This window comes from Ruditapes philippinarum, unplaced genomic scaffold, assembly GCF_026571515.1.
Source record: "Ruditapes philippinarum isolate M1 unplaced genomic scaffold, ASM2657151v2 ctg317_1_1_1_1, whole genome shotgun sequence".
NCBI classification, from domain to species: Eukaryota; Metazoa; Mollusca; class Bivalvia; order Venerida; family Veneridae; genus Ruditapes; species Ruditapes philippinarum.
In genome coordinates, this window is record NW_026857634.1 from 264,010 (window position 1) to 288,619 (window position 24,610).

Sequence of the window (24,610 nt, forward strand, 5' to 3'; positions counted from 1 at the left end):
ATAATGGTTTAACTAAGGGATTCTTCCCGCAATCTTTTATAATTAAATTGATCATGATAAAATCGTTTTATATACCGTCTGATAAGCTTTTACGACAAGGTCCCTTGATTGAAAATTTATACCTACAAACAAATTCCAGCAAACCCAGACGAGCTAATGAAATGTAAAACAGATTTGGTTGCTTTTAAAAAGATATATCTTTATATTTTTTAACCCTTCTTGTATAAAAATAGGAAACTGATTGCTTTCAATGAATAAGTTATTTTATTAAACCGTAACAGATAATGAAGCGACTTTAAATATTATATGCAGGTAAATTTAATAAATTTCTTTCATCTTTTACTTGATAACATATTTAAGGAATCTGATAACTCAACATTAATAAGCAATTTAATAAATCGCCGTCTTTAATTCTCTTGATGTATCATCAGATCAAAGAATCTTTAAAGAAAAATAATTTATGTTTCAAAACACCTGACTAATTTACTGATTTATATAGCATTTTAAGTCAGGAAAGGCATACCATAAAAAAAACAAAACAAAACAAAAAACAGTGAAAGCAATGCAAATTTATACAAGCAAAGACTTTCATGAACTACATTCAAAAGGTATTTTATAAATATGACATACTATTTTGAAAATCACCCTGTAAAGAAAATAAGCCCATTAACCAATAATATAGTCGCACATAATTTATTGACGTCAAAAGTCATTCATAAACTCGCTGATACCAAACTTCTATTTTAAGCTATAGTTGAACTTGAATTGTGTTAGAATATATAAAATTGTACCTTAGTTTTGATATTTTATGATTAATGAAGTTAGGTTTTACTTTATTTTATTATATAAAATATTCATTGAGTTAATTAACTGTGCAAATTTACCTTTGAAATCATTAAAGGTATCAATGAACTATTGTCCGCTTAAAATATGTCATCGTCTTTCATTATAACCTCTATAATCTCCTCTACAAGGTTTTAATGGAGAATTGAAAAGAAAACTGAAAAGAAAAAATTGCAACATGTTTAATGAAGTCTTTCATATTTAACAGGATTTCATTTATAAAATATAAAAAGAGTAATTTCCTAGATTAATTAAATAATATTTCAATTTGATTTTAATCGCATGTGTACTACAAACCTAAAGGAATATATGCAAAAGGTCATGAAATGTGTATGCTACATGATAAACATTTCATAACATTTTTAAACACATTTTTAACGCATAAATTAGCTATTTTCTTTAATGTATCCAAAGTTGTTATAAACATACCAAGATCAGGAGTATTCGATGTATTAATATTGGTTGTTGCCATGTAAGTTTTATTGGCCAAAATATTCTCTAGCTTATTGCACGTATTAACTGGTTCAGGCAAAAGTTTGAGTTTTGCTTGTAAAAACATAAAAAAGATCATCAAACGCAGAGAATATTAATTGGAATTAGCAACTTGTTTCCTTGTTCCTTACCGCAAAACATTTTTCCGTATCATTTAAAACTTGTTTATGAGAATCATGTCTAAAGGTTTTAGCCTGATAGAGATCTTATTATAATTCAAGGACGGAAAGTGCTATAAATAACTATAGGCGAATTCTAGTAAGAAACAAGTCGTTTTATTCTGTCTGTTGTTTATATTGCTCTAATCCTAGCTCATTAGAATCATTGTTTTACAAATTAGTTTCACTTAGAAAGTCTTGAAGTGTTCTCTGTAAAAGTACAAATCATGTTGTCTACTTTTACAGACTGGTTTTTAAAACAACCATTTGGCAAATTGTCATGGAATTACATACAATTAGCGTCATACAATTTAAACATAAATTTAATTAACAGAGAAATACAATTTAACTGGTATAGTTTTGCAGAGGATTATACTTTCACGAATGTTTTTTACCCTTATAACGATAACCAAAAATTACGTTTATATATAAAGTTATATATTTTCTTAAAATGGATTAAAATAAGACATTTGATTAAAAGACAAATTGTGCGTAATGAATACTGAACTATGCTATTCTCTTTAAGAGAGTTATAATTAAATGGTAACCAATGAATAATTTGAAATGACACCAGTGACAAAGACATAAGCTGGCATACTTATTGTATTGTAGTATTTGGATTAAGTGAAAATTAAATCTTTATGAAGCTATCTTTCCAATTTTGCTCATTTCTAAGTATCTTAATCTATAATGCAATACATTTATCTGTGTCTAATTGTAAAATACCAATTTTATCGTACATGTTTACTTCTTATTGGCGTCTTTTTTCGTTATCTTTAAAAATGTGTTTTAAAGATCATGTATGTTGAAATTAGGTTGTTACCACACTTAAATGAAATTTTATATATATTATATGTATATAATAATGCTTCTAAAACAATTTTCAAACACCGAAATATATGTAAAATATGAACTGTAAATATGTGTCCACATTATATGAAATCATTAAAATATTTGCATTCATTTCTTACTGAAAAGCTTCACTAATACTGTATAGACTCTAATTACCTCCCTTTATTATCATGAAATGTACGTTTGGTAACATCTTTACAAATATTGATTTTTGGAACTTACAATATTGATAAATCTTCATTTGAGCATTTTGGTTATGATATAAAAACAAGAAGAATAAAGATCAACAAGGCAAAGTTCACAGGACGCTGGACAGAATAAAACCATAAAAAAGTTGAATAACAGGATCTTAAACATTTGAAGATAAAAATATATGGTGCTCTTTAATTATTATAAAAAAAAAACATATATTTCACGTTAACCTGGATGTATACATGTAATTTGCTTTTCATGGCAATTCAAATTAACAATTATAATCAATTTATTCTGATACAGAAAAAAAAGACAATGTTACTTTCTTTTCGAAAAAATAGCCTTGACTGCGTTATAAGTAAAACACAAATTTTGTACATATAATATAACCTTTTTGTGGCTCTATGTGCATGTTATAACTTTATACATTTCATATTTTGTCACTGTCGGTAGTTAATTGATATACGCCAATATATATTATTTCCATAATGATGGTTTAATCAAGATGCGTCTACAACTTATTTTATGTCGTTACATCAAGTTTTGAATTCCAAGTGTCAATAAACAATTTTGTTTTATTTTTGTGGATAAAAGAGATAACACAATAACAATGAAAACATAAGAAGTGAGTGAATTTGAATACTGGGCCTGATTGTATCTATCATTTCTATGTATTCAGATTTTCACAATTATCATGCATATCTATTCAGAATCCTGTAAACTGGAGAATCTTAAAGGTTCGAACGATTATTTGATCACAAAGTCATGATCAGTTTAGAGTAATAAAGTTAATTTATTCTGCTCAAGATTCGCCGAGCTTCATTTAATATTCATAAGTTATAACAATTTTATAAATTGAAAAGAACATTATATATTCAAAAGTGAATAACAAAAAAAGAAACTGTCAATATGTTTTTTGATAATATGTATTAACGAATGACATATGTTTCTCAGAACAAACAATGCAATATATTTATTTGCACTCAAGCTATTTGCAATGAAAACTGAATTGACTAATCTACGTTTGCAAGATGCCATACAGCAAATATTAATTTTATGACACTTTGATTGGGGAAACATTTGCATAATTATTATAATTGTGTATCCCTGCACGCAAAGATAAAAAAAGAACAATTGTATAATTTGTATAAATTTGCTAGTGTCGATTGATACTGTAGTATACTTCTTCCTGGCATAATAACTGACAAACAGCACGACAAATTCCACAGCATACAATCGAAAAAGGTCATACGATATCTTTACATCTTTGCTTCTTATAATATAACGTGGTAAGCCTTTTTTGGTGAGCTTTATAAACAGTTTATTATTGTTCCTTTCGTCAACTGTAATCAAAATGTTATTAATGTTCTTTGTTCTGATTGCATTGAAGTTTTTGTTTAGAGAAAATCGACGTGAAACAGGAGTTTAACATGAATGTTTAGAATATACATAATGAAAAATGTTAAGCTTCGAACAGTAATTAAATCTTAAAAAAAAACAAAAACATTTAGTTAATTTAATCTATGGGAATTAATTATTGATAAGTAACATTATTTCTAATTTCGAACTCATCGTGTTACTTATATTTATATTCAATAAAATAACGTTATAAAAAATAAACAGATGGACACGGCTATATTATGTTATGATTTAAAAACAATATTGATTATACAATCATAGTCCTGAGAATGTAGTTATTGAATGTTCGTTTTTCTTTGAATAATCACTAGAAATCTATTTTAAAGTAAGACTTGAAGTAAAAATTAAGAATCAACACATCGACATTTTTATCAAATTTATCTCCCATTTTAATATGTGTTCTTCCAATAAATGCAAGATAATTATAAAAATGCAAGAGTTGTATGTTTATATAAAAGTAAAGAAATCGTTGTTGAATATAATGTACATTATATTTATACATTTGATTTTAAATTAGTTTTAAAAATACATTTTTCTCTGAAAATAAAACAAAGAAAGAGCAATGTTTTCTTGCAATAATGTGTATGCTGCACATAAAAGGACATATGCCCTTTTACTTTATACTAGTAATCGCCTTTTAAGCAATTATAGAATTGTTTCGAACGTAAATACGATAAGCGTATAACTATTAAATCATTATTGAAACGTAAATATGTTGTTATTTTATTTGAATTAGATTAATACAACAATTTATAGATTCTAATAAAGAGGAAAATTACAGCCATTCACTTCACCTTATGGCAGAATGCAATAATAAACATGCACAGAAAATAAGTACAATGATACTCTAGGGCATAAATTTATGTTCAGTTTAAATAAGTAAATTTTAACAATAGATACTAGTATTACGCAACCGATTTAAAAGCCATTTATTTTTAGTTGTTCCCGGTTAGAATTTGATTACTAGTATAAATGTCTATTTTCGTTAAGGTTTAAAGTAAATCAGTAATAAAACATGTTTCTGAAGTTTGTTTGTCTGTGTGCTTATTGATTAGTACTTTTAGCTACTAAGGAATGGAAATAATATAGCGCTTACAAAATGATTTTATTCTCTTGATACAGCTTAACATGATGATTGTTCTCAAACGCAATGGTGCCTTTTTATGATTTGTTCGTAAATGACGGGATTTTTAAATAGCTACTAAAGAAGCTATTTTGAAAATATAGCGAAAAAAAAAAAAACGAATATAAGACTTGGTAGACAATCTGAAGTCATACTTTGTTCCAGAAAACATGAAAGCGGTTTAAGCCACAGTATAAAAATTTTGAATGTCATGTGAACGTTTCAATGCTTTACAATACAATGTATGTATATTTATAGTATAATTCGTGTTTCTAAAAGTAAAACGTATTTTTTTCTGTCATTTAGAATTATGACAACTGTCTGATCTATTATTTCTTAAAATAGGATGCTGAAAATAAAAGATTCATGGTCGTATAATTTGTCAATTTTGTCATTCTATTATACATAATTTGGAAAGTCTTTTTCCTAGAGTATTGCGCTTAGTACATACAAGTTGCCGCCGAAACGCGTGTCTTAAAAATATATCTACAAAACTGTATGAGTTACATCTCATTGTCTCATTGTCTAAAATAAAAAAGCCATTAAAATCTTGTATATCTAATACATATTTGCCATGAAAATGGAAATATGGAATATATAATCATTAAGATCTGCATTAAAAATTTCAAAATACCTCGGCTCAATAAATTTCTTTTTAACTAAATAAATGTAAAAAAGGCATTAAAATATTTTGAGGATTTTGTAAAATAAAACCCTATCTAATATCTTTCATTGTAACCATTTATCTTTTAAAGACGTGCTTGCTCGAAGCTTCCTACACAACTGTAAAATATATCTGTCTCAACTGTAGGTAACAGCTTTGTAAGAAAATAGTACTTGTGTTTCACTAACCGTTCTTTATTTCGATTTCCAAATTATTCCTTCTTAATCTTTGCATGGTAATTTAAAATACACGTTTTATCGGACATAAATCATAGAAATAAATATAAATTGTTAAAATGAATATAAATTGTTTTGTTTTATAATGACTTGTATTGCGTATTTGGTCTTTAAAAAGTGTCTTGTAAAATCGTAATAGCATTGTTATATGCAAATGGTTGTTTAGTTTAGCGTAGGGAAAGAATGAGAGAAAATAAAATAATGTAAATGTTGTTTTACGGACCGTATGTTGCCATTAATCATATTACGAAATAACACACCGATTTGCACATAACTCATAGCATATGCACCCTCAATAAATTAATACAAAACAAACTAACGAGTGCAATGCTGTTTTGAATGCCACGATAATTTGCTGTAAACACTTTCTGTTAAGAACTGATTATTCTCTCATAAGAAAATCGGGAGGAGTCAGATTTTCATAATTTGCTTCTTCAGATTATTTTTGTTTGCAGCAGACTTCGTTTCTACACAACAACTGTTGAATACGTAATTTTACTATTGCTGAACTCTGATTGTATATATATGCTGACATGGCATTCTTAACTTTACTATACGTGATATAGGCATTATTTTTCTCTTTTGTACATGTTTTTTATTTTTAATTTTATATCGGCAAATAAGGTACGACTTTAATACGGGAGAAGGAACTGACAAGTCTGTTTGTTTAATTCTACATTGTAAGATTCTGGAAAAGAATCAATAGCGTCGCACACGCCAGTGTCTTTGTCATCAGCATCTTCACCATTATCATAAGTATAATATTGGTATCATTAGAATAATAATAACAATAATAAAGACTTCAAGAATGTGTAAACACATTCCCTATCATCGACGTTAATTATCGAATAATAAAAAAAAACAATTATTTTACGCGATTTGTGTTAGTCCTGTTTATTTTGGACAATATCGTTTATTCCATACATATGAATAAGATTACAAGTATGTTTTATGTTCCTTGATCACATTGCTTGTTTCCGTGAAGTAGTAATCATGTTTATTTTTATTTGTCATGTAACAAGATGTCTATGATTTAAACGGCGCAGTTTGTAAACGTTATTCATTTCAAACATGTAGAACATTTAAAAAACGTGGCAAATTTTCTGCTTGCCTTCGTACTATTGAATTTTAGTGATCCACAATCGAATTATTATTAAACTAATTGAAAATTAACAATTCATGTTTGTCATTTAATTGTGAATGTAAAAGTAAAAATGCTCTGATGGTAAGCAAATGTTACAATATTTCAAAAACAGTATAAGTATTGTACCTTGTCTTAAAAACGGCGGACAAATTGCTAGCTGCCTGCATCGGCTCCCTTCCGCTTAACACTGTTGTTATTTCGAATTTAATACTTGAATGTAAAGAATAGTGTACCAAATCTGCTGCTTTGTAAAATATTCGGAAATTTTCTAAGCATTGCATGTATGCCAGAAACGTTTGTCATTTCTTCGATTTGGTTGGGACTGAATAGTCAGAGATGTATGTGCAATAAAGTTCTTTAAAAGTCATATGTTGTATATGTTCAGTTTCGTATAAGTCCTGAATATCTAAGGTCTTTGTAGACATTTTTTTCTGAACCCACGTTTAATAATGTTATTGTCTGATTGCTACTGGAAAAAAGTCGACAATGGTCTGATGAATTGTAAAGAGATGGCCATGTGAAAACCATTCATTAGAGTAGAGTGTAGGCGTGCAATCAACATTTTTTCCGCTAAATTTGCGAAGTTACATCCCGCGGAATTAGATGTAAGTCTTAAATTTTCGTAAACCTATTCTTTCATCTTTTGTCTTGAAGTGAAGTTGAGTGGAAACAAATTGTAATTTAAATAACTGATCTAAAATAAGAGACTTTTTAAATCACTCATGATAAAACAGAACATGTTTAAAAATGAGAATACAGTTTCAATACAGTTTTCCACTGTCAAAGGTTGTCTAAAATGTTTATTTAAACAAAATATGGTACACTTTATGCAGACGAAAACTAAAACATATCAGCAGAAAATAAGGGTACTTTAGTGGGTGGCGTAATTCTTGGAAACGTCAAAGGGTTATCCCTTGAGAGAAATAGATACATAATGAAATAATTATGAAACTGATAACAATAAATTCGCTAATGAAGGATTTTAAACATTTAGTCATATTTCAACTCCTTAAGTCGACTATTTTGTAGCTAAGTTACTGTGGGTATGAGCCGTATTAACAAAGACCTAACATCTTTTTATATTGGTAGTCCATGAAAGCGTAATGTTTTAGAAATGAACTGTTGAAATTTGAGCAAAATAAACACATGTTTCCGATTTTACGTTTACAAAATAGCTAAATGATTTTTGTCATAAATATTGCTTCACATGCGTTGCAGATATTAGCTTGTATAACTTCTGGAAATTATTCTTTTCATCGATTTCCTTCTAAATTTAAGAGGAATTACATTTTAATACTTTTATACTTTTTATTCTTTTTATAATTTTACTTATTATCCTTTTTTTATCTCATCGGCAGGTAAGAAACTTTTCATCTTAACGGTTTCACCAGTAAGAACTATTTCCAACAAAAATCGTGACAAAAAGTTAGATCCCATCCTTAATAGAATACAGTGATTAGATCTACCCTACCTGACAGTGTCTGAAATTGTACGTTTATTTTCTCAGATTTCTTATTTCAATGAGAACGTCAGTAAATTCCATACTATAAACTTACATGACGAATGGTAGTTCTGTCTAACGACAAAGTCTTGACAATAGTGATAAACTATAATAATAGTTATGGCACCATATTTATCAAAACACATAATTAGATATAAGATGACTGCTGAAATTAAATCTCATTCTATGTCAATACTTATCATGCAAAATACTCTTTATTGTGCTATTTTAAGTATCAATATTTATGCTTCAGAGACATTGCATGCATGTTCTGTTTTAAACCTTACACGAAGGGATATTTTTTTGCATCTTTGTCTACCTTTAAATGTTTTGACATATACTGTTATGTTATGTTATGTAAATGTTGGTTCAGTTTGTATTATATGCTTTTATTTCAATAAAGATATTAAATACCAATGTTGCTATATGTATTCGATGACCTGTTGGCCTTAAGGCTTACATTCTTTTTCGATTTTTATTATCATCAAACTACAAAAATGTACAAAGTATGACTTATGATAACCGCTATATGAACACATATGCGGATGTCTCACAATTCAGGTTTTTATTACCAGTATATGTTAAATGTTGCTTTTTGCTGAAGCCGGTTCTAGGGGACGTGGACGGTAGCCTGCAATTACCAATACTGTCCATGAAAAACGCAACCAAACCGACGAGCCTTCAACATTTTCAATTTCGCCGTGTTAGGCTTTCTATAGGGAATCTCTATTTTATTATTATAAGAAAATCGAAGCTTTTAAGTCTTCAAAGATACAGTATACTACTTAAATCATTCAACGGACTGAAATTTTAATATATTCGCATGCAAATGTGTCATGCAATTAATAATAGTGTTTGTTGATATTATGATATTTTATATTGTGTCCAAATTGAATTTTGTTTTTCTTCCGAAACACATGACTGGGTGATATCAAATTATTTAGATGAAAGTCGTAAAAGGTGAAGAACTTTATTACTAACTTATCAACCTAGTGTAAATAACAAATATTTTAAAAAGCAATATTTTCTTTAATGTCTTTAAATGAAAGCCTAATATCGATTTGAAAATCAAAGTATATGTTTCTTTTACGAAGCAAAATTATATATCACGGTGTACCTAATCTATTATCTATCACTTACAAATATTTTCAGATAAAATAACTAGCCTTTTTAAATGTAAATAGCTTAAAAGCACTGTTATTAATTCATCATTATTATCAGCAGACTGTTGGTACTTAAGTTAATTTGATGCAAATTTGCTAGACAGGAGAGAAATGTTATCCTTAGTTTTAACTTTTTTACAGGAAGTTTAATTAGATTTCATCGACAAGGAATCTATGCTACAATTCTGCAATTGTTATATTTAAAGAAATAACATGTAGTGATCAGGTGTAATAAGTTATAAAATGAAAATTTAATTTGAACACAATTTTTACGAATTGAGTCTTAATATAAAGAAAACCTGATTTATTGTGATATAAAAATCAAAACTATTAAAGTAATTATGGTAATGCGACACGTAACGATTTTGAAAGTTCAATCGTAGGCGGTAGTAACAAAATTTATAGATTGATACGTTGGAAAATTGCATATTCTGTGCAGATATTTATGAATGTTTCCTCTTTAGAAAAGACAGTCGTTCAGACATTTATCAAATATCAACCAACTCATTCAAGTGAAATATATATTCCATTTTTAAATTACGGACTCGTTGTTTGTATTTCAAAGCATTTGCACTCTTACGTGCAATGATGCCTTCCAATCAATTTGCAAGATCGACAATTAATATGTCTATACTAAACGGTAAACGTTTAAAGTGTATCATGTCAAAATGTAATCCAATTCAGTATCATTGTGTTCCATCACGTAATGTTATTAACAGTTAACAGTTAAATCAGCAAAATATATATACAATGATGGGTTATTTAACAAACAATCGCTAGATGAAAATTTCGAGATTGTGTTCCCCTTCCCTAGCAATGAATGTATCACATCTTATTTATATTATACTATAATGTTTACATATTTGATAATATATATATATTTGATTCAAAATGCAATCTGATGAAAAGCTTCATTCTATACAATAATGGATAAGACAAAGGTAAATGGGATAATAGTTACGACCGTGTGCTGAAAGTTAAAGGTAGAAATGTCTATTTAATGTTAACGATATACTTTTCTTTAAAAAAAAAACTCTATTATGCATGCAAGCTTTATTCCCTAATATGTAACACAATTTTATGTCAAGATTGAAAAAAAGTAAAACCGGTAACTAAACAGTAAGTGAATAAATGACCAAAGTAACTGTGTTGTATATATATTAAACACGAGAATCCTTTTGAACTTAGACTATGAAGTCATTTTATCATTTGCAAAATTGTGTACTAAGTTGTATGTATATAAACCTTGAAAATAAAATATCGTTAACTTGCTTTATGTTTTGGTATTTTTTGGTTTTTGTTAAACCTCACACTTTCTTATGCTGTGTTGTAATTTTATTTTTATGTGAAGGTTTCCAGTTCACAGCTGACAATACTATTGACTGACTTTTACCATTTAAATGTCAGCATCGTCTTAGAAAGACGACGATAGCATTCAATTCATACTCAAAACAGAAATTGTATCACAATTTTGTTTTGTTGTTCAATTCTCTGTTTTAAATTAATTTAGACGTTCCAATATTTTATCAAGTGAAGCATTGCGTTTTCAAATAAACCTTTTTAGCCGAAAAAGTTTTGATTTCTTGAGAGAAGATATATATAGAAAAAATCTTCTCGTACAAATATCGTACCTGTCCAGAGAACCAGTAACCTCTTTATTACAAACCCGAAGCTCTCCGTATTGAATAAAGCGGTTTGGTGTAGTAAAATGTATGATTCAAATTGCTTTTATACAATTAGTGATTAAGAGTTTACTAGTTGTCCATAGCTGACTGAAGAAAAAGTGAATAAACAAAAATTACCAACATGTTTGAAATGCAATAGTACTTTAAAAATGTCATTTTGTTTGATATTACTCATAGTAAGCATGCAATATCATATATCATATTATTTCGTATCTAGTATTGTTCAAATTAAACACATTTTTGTAGGAGACGATTTTACTAAACGTTTTGTGACATAATTAGCAATGTTGTTTTCGTATTTCTTTTCTGAGTGAAGATTTTACAACGCCTCTACGTTTTTATCTAGTTTATTTTATAGCGGTCTAAACTGTAGCTATCTTAAAGCAATTTACAGACGAACCAATAAAATTCATTTCTAGGTTAATATTGGTGTCTCTGCAGATGTGTTAAACCATTTGTTTATCATTTCTTGGAATGGATACGTATACACTCACCAAATTATTCTTATAATATTAAGTAAAATGTCATTCTTTAGAACAGGCTGCCTGATAAATGTACTAGCAGACACCAAGTATACTATCGATAAAGGATACTTTAATACTGATAGTCAATTAAATTTGCTGTGGCAAGATAATTAAATAAAAAATTACCCTATTTTTTAACCTTTTAAATTCATTATACAAAATACTCGTGTTCTCATATGTGCTCAATTACAAGATGCATTGTTGTCATATTTTCTTCTTTTACTGCCTTCGATCAAATTAATTTCAGTAAAAATCTCACAAAGCACCACCGTTACTGTAACATTGTTTACAATTGACATACGCATTGTTATCAAATCTGAACAAGTTATACAAAGCCACGATAAGGAACGCGTCAACTGTTATATCTGAAACAGTAGAAAATCGGTGAGTTAATTAACAAGTAAAATGCGTATATTTTTATCGTATAGTATCAGGCAGAGACAAACTTGCTGCAGTGCTCTGATAACAATTTCTGACGCAATGAATTCCATAAAAGTGCTACGAATGCATAGTAGTTGTCAAGACTTATTTTAAAACTGGCCGTTTTCACATTTTTCTTATCATGCTTAATTTTAGGGACACTGCATACAAATTTTGTTTTCATCATTTTTATTCATCCTCCGATTTCTTAAATATTTCATAAATAAGAGTTATCACAGTTTCACATAAAAAACCCTCGGGTCCATTATTCATTTTGCGGGCCGATTATCACCTTCCGGCCCTCTCCTGCCGTGTATTAACCTCTTATTATTATAAAATAGTTCATATTTTGTTGATGTTAATGATATATCCATAGTTGCTTGCTACACATTTCTCCTTAAACGCATTATGTATTTTCTTTAGGTAGAATGACAAAAATACATTCGAACACTCACGTGATTTTGTCACGTTAGACAAAGAAGGAAAAAACTGGTGTTAAACTTCCAATAAACACCGTTTAGGGACTACTTGTATATGCGCTCTTATGTTTTCACCCTCGATTGTATAGTTTACAAAGCATTTTAAAGCAACAATAAAAAGCATTTAAATTTATATTTTCAGTTCGTATATTTTTTTTCTTTTCATACAATACCAAAATAATAACTCACATACACTAACGTCACATATTAGATCCATATCAGTTAATAAATATTTTGACAAAACGGCGCCAATCCATAAGCAGCGTAATGACGTCATCCTAAGTAAACAATTCATTCATAAACAAGCTGACGTTATTTCATATAACAAGAATGATAAATGGGGCACTGATGTAACCACAATACGACGTAAGTTTTTATTTTGAAAAATTCATAAAATAACGTTTTTTTTTTATTATTATTTCTTTTGTTTAATAATTTATATATCTTTGCAACAGTAGTGTGCGAACATTGAACAGCGTTATACGAAAATCGGCACCGGAAGTTATTTCCGCTTGAAAAATAACGTTAGTGATTTTCCTTATTTTATCGTGTAAGAATCGAAATAACATCGGCCGGAGAGGTGTAAATTGGCTATTTAACACCGGTTTTGTCGTTTAGGTGCGACAAAATTAACCACTCAGGCCTACGGCCTTCGTGGTCAATTCCTACGCATCAAAACTCCAAACCGGTGTTAAATAGCCGATATACACCTCTCAGGCTGATGTTATTTCTTAAATCGATGTTTTACGTAATTGAATTTATATATTTATACAAACGTTAAACAATTGTTGAGGAGGTTTTGTTTGTTTAATCTCAATTTTAGATTAAACATTTTTAAATTTGTAAAATTTTACCTAAAGTGAGGAATGTAAAAATCTTGAAACCGTGTTTTAATTGTTATAATTGATATGCTCTTCAATTATAACAAATTACATGTTGTTCTTAAATCAAAAAGTATACGAAACTACTTGAAAGTTCTTAATATCTTTCTTAGCTTTTCGCTTACGAATCTTGTATTTATTATTTATCGAAATGGTTAATACCACCAAAAAGTATATGGTGAAACTTTGTTTCTATGTTTTCTTGTGGCCAACAGCGTATCGGCTGACAGTAAATTCGCTTTTTGAAATAATCTATTTCAAAAATGCATTATCATTTTTGTGTTGAATGCATACTCTTTATAATAATTGTTTGATTACAAACACATTCCGCTTTGGTTATATTTGGTAATATTACCAGACATTTTCCCAAGTGTATAAATTTAATGAGGTCTTTTTCAAATCGTTCAGTGCGTCTTTTTTGTCATGTGTGCCAAGTCTGTGGTATTTGAGTCATCCCTATTTGACGTTTTTCAACTTAGGTGTGTTCAGTTTACCTAATGTGAATGTGTTAAAATATGGTTCTTTTGGTGTCTCAATGCGATATGCAAGCTTCGTAACCTCTAATCCCCTTCTAAAATCCTATATTATTTAGTTCTGCTCATTGTTTTCTCGTTTATGGCACACGTTCTCTTTTACATTGTGTCCATATGCCGCTTTTCATAGAACGGCCCGAAAAATCCGAGGTGTAAACACATCTGCATATTTTTTTTGAATACAAATACTCACTACGTAGAATGTTGTTTAGGCGAGTGCCAGGGGGGCGTGGACGGTAAGTTGCACTTTACAACACCATCTTTTGGATTTCGTTTTCCTCTATTTTTGTGAACCAATGTCAGTCTGAAAGGTTTTTTTTCTGACAAAATCGAAAGGACCGATTTCCTTTTGATGACTTTCAATCAGCTCAGTTCAAAATAAATAATATTTTGAAAGCATTTATATAATATTTTACTTTAGTTTAAAAATAACGAATCGGTTTTAAAGAGTTTTTAAATAGCACAAAAATGGGACGTACCGAAACAGATGTATGTTCATTGTTTTAAGGGGCATACACATTAAATCAACTTATTGAATTTGAAAATGGAAGAAAGACAATGTCAGCTCAATGTTCTTATTTAAGCTTTATTCTAAAATTAGACCAGAGATTTCATTGTTTTTCTGTTTTATAATAATACTTGCGAGACAATCAATTCAGGCGTTCAAAACCCAATCCGTGCAAATTCCAGATAATTTCATCTTTGTAACCTCAAAATGCTAGCAAAATTAAAAACTTATTATCAATAAGTTTCTAAACGAATGGTTCGTACCGATTGTTGTTCCTTTCATTATCTCATTATATAAATAAAGGAGCTAAGTATATACCACAATACCTGTAGTATTGACGTGTTGTAGTGTATGTGTAGTACATCCAGTGTCTGCTGTCCGTTGAAATAGATATAAAATGCTGTCAATAAAATAAATACCAATCAGTTTTAAATGCTTCTTGTTCACTGGTTTAAATATTCAACAATCTTGATGTAATTGACATATTGCTGGTTTAATTTAAATTCATAGATACTACAAAGCATTTATAAACAATATTAATTTAAAATCAAACAGCGAAATGTTTATGTCTCCTTTCTGCAAAATTGCTTTTATTCTCTAAAGAAAATGTTTTCCCAAGAATGTTTTTTTAAGGAATATAATTATCATGTTATAAATTCTTCAAGTAACACATGCCTGCATATTTAACAATAAAATGTTAAAGCTGTTATAGATAGCAGATTTGTCGATACTAACCAAATTAAAATATTTGAAGCAGAACTCAGAGACAGCAAAGGTATCGTTTTAAGTAATTTCCGAGACACCAAAACAGCTTTAAAAATATATGCAGCACATTGCATAACTTATCAGAAATTACAAGACTTGATGGAATCTAAATATCTCTAAATGTCTTTACATTACAATATGGATTGTTTATAATAATGGAAATATTTTGTGAAATCAGACAAACAAAAAATATTAAGCAATCAAAATGGCGCCATATAATACAAATTGTAAAGGCTAACATGTCTTGTCTTGACACATCTTTCAGCTTGTGTAACTTACCAACAAGACATAAAACCAATCTGAGACTTAATATTTATCATAAGAGATACATGTACATTTATTTTTATTAAGAGCTATAACCACACGTTTCAAAGCATGTAACACTTTAAGTTAAATGATGTATTAAAATGATTTGCAAGATCAATTTATATGTCATCAATACATAACAGCTTGACGTGAAAGTTGGTCATGTTAAATCTGAATCCAGTTTATTGTAATCTGCTTTTTACAGACTAATAAAGAGACACTTTATTTGTGTGTGGTTTACAGTAGAATTTCATGACTGAGTCCTTTTCTTAATTAATTTATCACTCTCTGTATATCTCAGATATAGACAGCTTTATGTGTATTGATAATAATTAAGAACAAGATCTGACGAAAAGGGGTTATACAAATGAAAACGGTATGACAGTTGCGGCAGTCTGTTGAATGCAAAAATAGAGATGTTGGTGGTGTGGCTCTAATAGTTACAAATCGAATGCGTTATATAAGGATTGCTGAAATCTCGGGTTTAAACCTTCTCAGGGGTAAACCGTTGTTTCCGTTTGACAGGAAACGTTACACTCTTTGCTTAGTACAGGTTGGATTCGGGAACGGAGTCAAGAGTATTTCAATTAACCAGAACCAAACTAAAATGATTTAGTATTACCTAAAAATATTGAATTGAATAATACTAAATTATAAGATATCGCCGGCATTCTTCATTATAAAGATGTTTTTTCTTTTAGTATTTCGGTTAAACGTCAATTATTTTGAACACTGTGCTGTAATTTCATTTGGATGTGAAAGTTTCCAGTTCACATATAACAATGCCATTGAAGTGCCATTTAAATGTCAACGCTGCTTAGTAATAAGACGATAGTGTTTAATTCATACTCCAAAGAAGGAACTCTATCCACCTGAAATGTAAACGTGAATGGCGTCCATCATTTCAGTTTTTCAAAACTTCCCTTTATAGAAAATCCTAAACGACAACAATGTAATGTTACTTGCTCAGTTTTCTTGAGCTTGTTAAAGGACGATTCGGGAAGTGCAAGCTTCTGTCTACGCCAAGTAGCATCGGCTTAAGAATACTTCAACATTCAAACAAGAAAATGTAGAAATAAGCATTTTCAAATTATATCGTCTGCTTTGTTAAACAAGGAAGGATCGAATTTGTAATCAAGTGATTGCTGGTTCGATCTTCGAAATTCCTCTGAAACAATTGATATTAAACATTCATTTTTATGGTAATAATTCTCTTACCGTTGCTTCAGAAATCATTCGGAAAATTAGTTGGTCACTTGCATGAACATTGGTAACTACTGGTAAATTATTCAAGGAATGCCGTTCGGGTGGACCATCCTTTGAGACTTGACATGAGACGTGACTTCACTGTACTTGCTGCCTGTGCAATGAATCAGTGCATATGTTTAACAAACAATCTGTAGACAGTGTTTTTACATTTAAAGGGAACGTACTTAGATGTAACACATCTCATTTGTTTGTGTTTAACGGCGACGTGGGTATATACGACCCGAAGACTATAATAAATAGACCTAAAATCAGTGGGTACAAGTACATGACTTAAATCTTAGAATACATGCTGCAAGTTAACTTTCTTTTTCCCTTTTCGGCTAAAATAATTGATTTTGCCAGAAATGTATAAAGTATTGTTTAAAATGAAACATACAGAATAATACAAAGCTTATCTAGAACTTGAGATTACCATTATTGTGTCACTAAATAAAATGTTATTTTCTAATACTTTTCTGAAGTATATAAAAATTGTCTCTGAATTTTGCCGGAACTATTTTATAGTGATCTAAATTAAAGCAATCTTATAGCAATATACAGACGAGTCAAAAACATTTACTTTCTAAGTATCGATGCAAACATATTTTTCATTAGTTCCTGGAATGAAGTATTACGCTTGTTTTTACAAGCACAGAATTTTAGTAAAGCAAATTGTATTACCAAACAGTCTTTAAAGCGGGCTGCATTATTCATGTACAATCACCAATATACTATCGATAAAAAAAAAGTTCAATATTGTCTTTTAAACAATAATAAAAGGCATTTTTGCTCAGAGCTGAAAGCTTGCTTAAGAATTTGGACAAAATGTCATTTTACTCAATTTTAATATCGTTATTTTTTTGTTTTATTGACTGTGATCAAATTAATTTCAGTAAAAATCTCTAAAAGTACTACTGTTATTGTAACAATTTATGTCTTAACAAATAGAGTGTCATAACGTTGTGATCAAATCTGAAGTTTTTGGTACGAAACAAGTGAAACAAAGCTCCCGTAAGGTTAGATCTGAAACAGAAGAATATCAGAGAGTTAATTAACAAGTTAAATGCATATCTTTTTATCGTGCAAAAGCAGGCACATACAAGCTTACTGCAGTGAACAGATAGCATACATTCAATAATAAAATCTACAAGTGCACAGCAAATAGTCTTCTTTTGTCAAGACTAATCTTAAAACTGATCTTCATCTCATCTTTCTTTGCCTAAGGATAATCTTGCATTCTTTTGGGGACACTTCAGTTTTGTTTAAAATGTGAAAAATTAATTAGTTTTCTTTTTATTTCTCTCTAGGTTCTGACATATTTCGTACTTAATGTCAAAGTTATCATACACAAAAGTATTACTACAAAATCATTCATATTTTGTGCACGTAAAACATATACATTAAATCAACATACATTTATCAGCATTTAAGCTATAATCAGTTTGGTATACCATAGACGGCGGATACCTAGAAATCCAAGGGTTATAAATGTTCTATAGCTCTATGGCTGTAAATAATGGATCATCATAAATCCATATAGTTGCTACCGACACTTTTGGGCGCATTCTTTCCTTGTCTGAGGTTGAATGACAAAAAAATAATGAATTAATAAGAAAATAAAAATAATAGAAAATAAACTATTGACGTTTTAGTTTCTAAATTCTTATCAGTTAAACATGAATGAGAAAAGTGTTGGACATCCTGTGCCTGTTTCATTTCAGTTTCTGATTTGTAATTTGTTTGATTTCCTACCACTCGGAAAAGTAATTATTAATCGACCTAGTTGTAAAAGCAAACTGACGATACCAATAATAATGATACCGTGTTATTATTGACGTTTCCAATAACTTCAAGCAGAACATGTCTGTTGACTGACAATCAAACAGTATATGAAAATATTTTACATTTTAGAATTTGTTTCCTTAAACTTTCATTTACAGGATATGTTCACGATTATATTTAAAAGGGTGTTGGTTAAATTTGGTTTTATAGATAAAATGAGAGATAAATATAAATCAAACTTTATTATTATCGAAATCATGTATAACGCCACACCAGTCATGTGTGTGTTTGTGGTGCAATTCTTTTTATGTTTTCATGTGTTTAACAGCTTATCTACGGACGGTCATTACGCTTTTAAATAATGTATCTCCTATAACAATGTATTATCTTTGTTTTGGTTCTAATACAAACTTATTATGATTGTGTGAAGCTTGTTCAGAAATTTCTTCCGCTTTCATCAAGAGTAAACATTTTAATAACATTATAAAGTTCTTTATCTTTGACTTAAATATTCTTATTTTATAGGAACGTAAAATTTCTATGATCATCATAAATATGAAGTACATTTGTTGTCTGGAAAAGATACAGATTAATATTAAGCAACAAAGAGATGTTAATCTTTCAATAAATCACTTTTTGGTAAAAGGAGAACTATATGGTCGAGTTAAATAAATAAATTAAAATATGCTGTGGAAATTTAACGTGGAATTTAAATTTACCAAATCATAATACATATTTATCTTTTTGTCAATATTGTTTGTTTAAAATAGATGTTGAAAGTATGTCTATGGGCAGACTCGTTCTTTTCACACATTTCTTTGTTCTTATATACATGTAGACGTTTTTAACTTAAAAGTGTGCCATTATTTCGAATAAAATATTTCTTTTCCAAAAATTAATCCCACGGTTAATATAGTTGTCGAAAAATTCGTCAAATATCGTTATAATAAATGATATTTGAATTAAAATCAACAAAACAAAACGTTCAATTTCAAAATTGAATAACTGAATACAATTATTGTTTTCTTTTTATTCTTTATTTATGACTTTGTATATGTATCATAAAATAACCGTTTCATTTCATCTGTCAAATAATAAGATATACGCCTCAATAATCCCTGTTTTAGTTTGTTTTGTTTTGGACCAAGTGCTTCAATTTGGTAATTCAATGACAAGTTTTTATCATATTATTAGGCATTGGATATAGATGTTACATTGTATGTACTATGGAAATGTAAACGAGCATATACATATATTGGTTAATCAGATAAAGATTTCAATAAGAACATACAGTGGTTCAAAGGCTGAAAGTGCATTGGTTATTTTTCATAATGTGTGAAATAAAACGTTATTTCAATACAAGTTATTGCACTACACATAGGTCATAAAGGGATTTAGTACGTGACAAACTATTAATGACATTTTTGCCCTATTAGTGACTTTTGCTTATCGTCAGCAAAATGAATCCAATAAAGCGATACCTGCATTTTATCTAAAACGGTCAGGTTTTGTTTTTTGTTTGCCTGCTCTAAATTTGATATTACAACTCATTTAAACGTTAATAGATGGCCGTCAGATGCCAAAAGGTAAACGTCTTTGACTTTAAACCACTTGCATGTCACTGCTGCAGGTTCAAGCCCCGCCACCGTTTTCGGAAATCTCATGTGGAAGCTATCCAACCAGCTCATTGAACGTCGGTGATTCTGCTGAGGTGCCCGTTTGTGTACAGTGGGACACAACAGGTTTTTCTCCACCTGTAAAGCTGTAAAGTTTAATTGACTGAATATGAATATACCGGTACATACATTGAGCTACCTTAAATATCCTGTATGTTTTATTTAAGATTGTTACCGCACTGAAATGAAATTTTATGTATGTACATATTTTTTATAAAACAATTTTCAAGTATCGAAGAATATGTCAAATATGTACTGCAAATATGTACCCACATTATATTTCATCATTGAAATATATGCATTCATTTCTTATTGAAAAATTTGACTTACACTTAATAGAAAATAAATCTCTAATTACCTCCCTTTATTTAACATGAAATGTAAATTCGGTTATATCTTTACCAATTATGACTTTTTGGAACTTACAATATAGTTTAATCTTCTTTTGAGCATCAGATTTACGATATAGATCCATACAAATTGATGATCTTTAGATAAAAATCTCAGACTGCATGAATGTATATGTTAACAAGTAGCAAAGGCTTATCACATTCGGGCCGATTGTGTTACGGTTTAGTTATCTCCTCGGTAAAACAATTATCTTATACATAATTATGTCACAAATTTGCAAAATATTTGTTAAACGGACATAAAGAAAATGAAATTTTTTTTCTTCATTCATTGCTTCAACAATCATCTGATGTAAAACAGTATTAAGTTTCATAAATTGAGGTTTCATCTTTAAAATCAAAAGGCTTAGCCTTAATTCATAAATAAACGCTTTACAACTGAGTTCTTACATTTTTGATGCTTTTAAAAACCCTTAATTCTTACGTTTAAATTCATGTCTTTTTTACATAAAAATGCAGATACTGTCGTCTGTTTTTACTAATAAATTTCATTGGCAGTTTAAAACTGCACTTTACGAAACACACCAAAATAATTATTTCATGGAATCATTCAGTTTAATTGTAAAGAACTATTGTGAAATTGACATCGAGATGCCGAAATAAATGATTTAGCTCCCTGTCAGTGTCAACGTAATCCTCTTAAATGTAATTTGCTATTGACCTTAACAGTTGATTGCTATAAAACCCAAACACCAGCCTAATATTAACATTAATGTCGTAGAGGATATAACCATTCGGATATTCAGTAAAATCGAGTACTTGGAAATAAAAAATTGTCACCTTAGTGCTATAACTGATTAACAACTCCTATCAAATTTGAAAGGTTCTTACCTGTTTTTGCACTAAAATGACGACATATAATATTTTACCACAGCATGTTTAAGACATCAATGAAAATGCAGCTTATTAATCAATTCACTGTCAGTCAATCTGTAAACATATGATAAGAGAATTAAAAAAGTATGTTTTTTTTTACGTCCATTTGACATGAAAATTTAGAATCACTTTTAAACTTCTTATATCCAGTCTTTTTCATTGGAGTGTCAAAATAAAATGACTTGCCAATGGTATGATTTATTTATCATACAATATTTGTAATGTAGTATATACGAAAAATAATCATATGCAGTGCGAAACCAATTAATTAAATAAAATTAATGATAAGTATATGGTAAAAGTAACGTGAATTACTTTACATGTTATAGTTTTGAAATTATAATACAACAAATGCAAAGTCTGAATTTTCAAATTATGCATACACAGCTCATGCCAAATTTGATAAGCCTTTAATAAACATCGTATTACATGGAGACCCTTTTTAACATCAGACCTTATTAATCTGTTTTGTTTAATCTGATTTATTTGACAAAAAGCATTTATCACCCGTATTTACCTGATTAAACAGCACGAGTTAGCTGCTGTATTTCCCGCGCATTTTTCCAAATATTCTCTCAAGTGAATTTGTTTTATAAGGCCTCTAAAGGCGTTATTTCAAAATAAAAGTTTTCTTTCTTTAAAAAGAAATATTTATAAAAGAAAAGGAATAAAAATAATGTTTGTATCTTTTAAATAAATCAATATTTAAATTTACTATAATTATAAACGCCTTCAAGAAATATGATATTTCATTATTTTTTTTTCTAAATGATGGCTTGTTATAAAAAACATGATACCGAAAACGGCCAACATAAGAATTTTATTAGGAGAGAAGATGTACTTTTTTAAAGGGGGCATTGATTTTGTAGTTGATAAAAGTACAATTACATGTAACTATCTGAACGTAAATTTGCTAAAAAATGTAACATCATTTTATTTTGAGCTTAGTTTGATAGTTCCTGTTTGAATCAAAACATTATAAACCACCACCATACTTCAAGACGTTGTGTGTCTAATTTTAAAATGTAACAAAATCACAAAATTTTACCAGACTTAATTAATTTGAAATTTATGTTTTAAACAGTGTTATAATGGCACTCAGGAATCAATGTATGAAATAAAAACAAACCAACATATTATATGGTAGACATTCAAAAGAGATGGGAGGAATGATTTTCGTTGTTTATGTCATTATCGCTTATATATAATGTACCGTATTTAAGTCAACAGAACAATGAACTATAGCATATAAATATTGACAACAGACTGTAAAAAGTTCCGGTGTCTATACAAATAGTTTGTCTCGATTTATCTTACTTATCATTGTCTTTTTAAATCAAGCAATACGCTATGGGTATATTATAGAATGTGGGAAGTATTTTAGTAGATCTAACTTACTACATGACCATGAAATCGATAGAGAAAAAGAGTGAGACTAAAAAAAGGATTGCACCACACTAAATACCGTATTCCGGTATATACCGGGCAAGGCGCTTGAATCATAAAATACTAAAAGCTTGCCTTTTCAACCAACGGAATGAACTGAAATAGGTTTAATTCATCTTTTTACACCGATTTATGTATGATAATTAATGAAAAATGTAAAAATCGGCGAAAAAAACGATATTTGTCTATTTTGTGATCATGATTTCTGCAAGCGTCTAGAGGTACTGCACCAATACTGTTTTGAGCTAAATCCAAAGAAAAATAATGTTGTTGGAAAGAAATACCGATAAAAGGGTTAAATCCTTTTCTATGTTTTCTGTTGTCGACAAAACAAATTTAACAAAAAAATAGTTTGTCAATATGTCGGTCTAATGTTGTGGTTTAAATTTTATCCTTTACAATGAACAATATTCACTGCGGTATACCGTACCCCGGATATTGCTCGATATTATGAGGACTTTCATCCCATTTCGCGACTTTGAACGAGGAAATAAGGTATGTTTAGTGACGATATTTAGTCATTTTGAATTAGTTTGATGTAAATTTTGTAGAAACATAAATACTACGATAATTTCTCTAGTTACTGAAACCCCAAAAATGTTGAGAAATAGCTTTGAAATATAATTAGGAGGTAAAATTCGTCTCTTTGCTCACGTGATAAATGAGCTCGGATCAGTCAAATTTGATGTTTTTGTGCATATACTTAAAAGAAAAACTTGAATCGAGTGAAATGTGATAATGGTGATAATGTTTATGTTGTAAATGTTCAATCAACAATAGAACCTCAGATGACAGTGCATTTTGAGAATAAATACACATGTCAGTGTACCGAGAATTGCGTAGGAGTTGCCCGCCGGTGTCACGAGTATTGCTTTTAGTGTAACGAGTATTGGTTATCAATGAAGAGTAAATGCAAGTAGTAAACACAAAGTATTTACCACATTTAATTTTAAATATTTCTTACTGTGTATACTTATTTACACTATATGTGCAGAATATGCAGAATTCGGAGGTACTTTACTGGAAACATCTGCGATTAATCCAGATTTACATTCCTGCTCGTGAAAAATCTCAGCCGAACGAACTCAGCAATTTTCTGTGTTTAAAATGTTCTCGTTGCTATCGAAGGATCAACCTTTCCAGAATTTGTTAATAATTATTGCAAATCTTACTTTAAATAGTAAAAAAATGCATCCAAAGTGCATTAATACTGCCTCAATATTGTCAATATAAGACGGTGTTGAGCAAGTGTGCCAATATCTAATATCAACCGACTTCCTACTA

The 24,610-nt window shown here is 29.3% G+C and overlaps 1 protein-coding gene across 2 annotated transcripts in view; it reads left to right on the plus strand.

Moving 5' to 3' along the window:
• Positions 1–24,610, plus strand: part of LOC132750431 (QRFP-like peptide receptor) — a 234,548-nt gene that overhangs the window by 74,323 nt on the left and 135,615 nt on the right. The gene's annotated exons all lie outside the window — the stretch shown is intronic.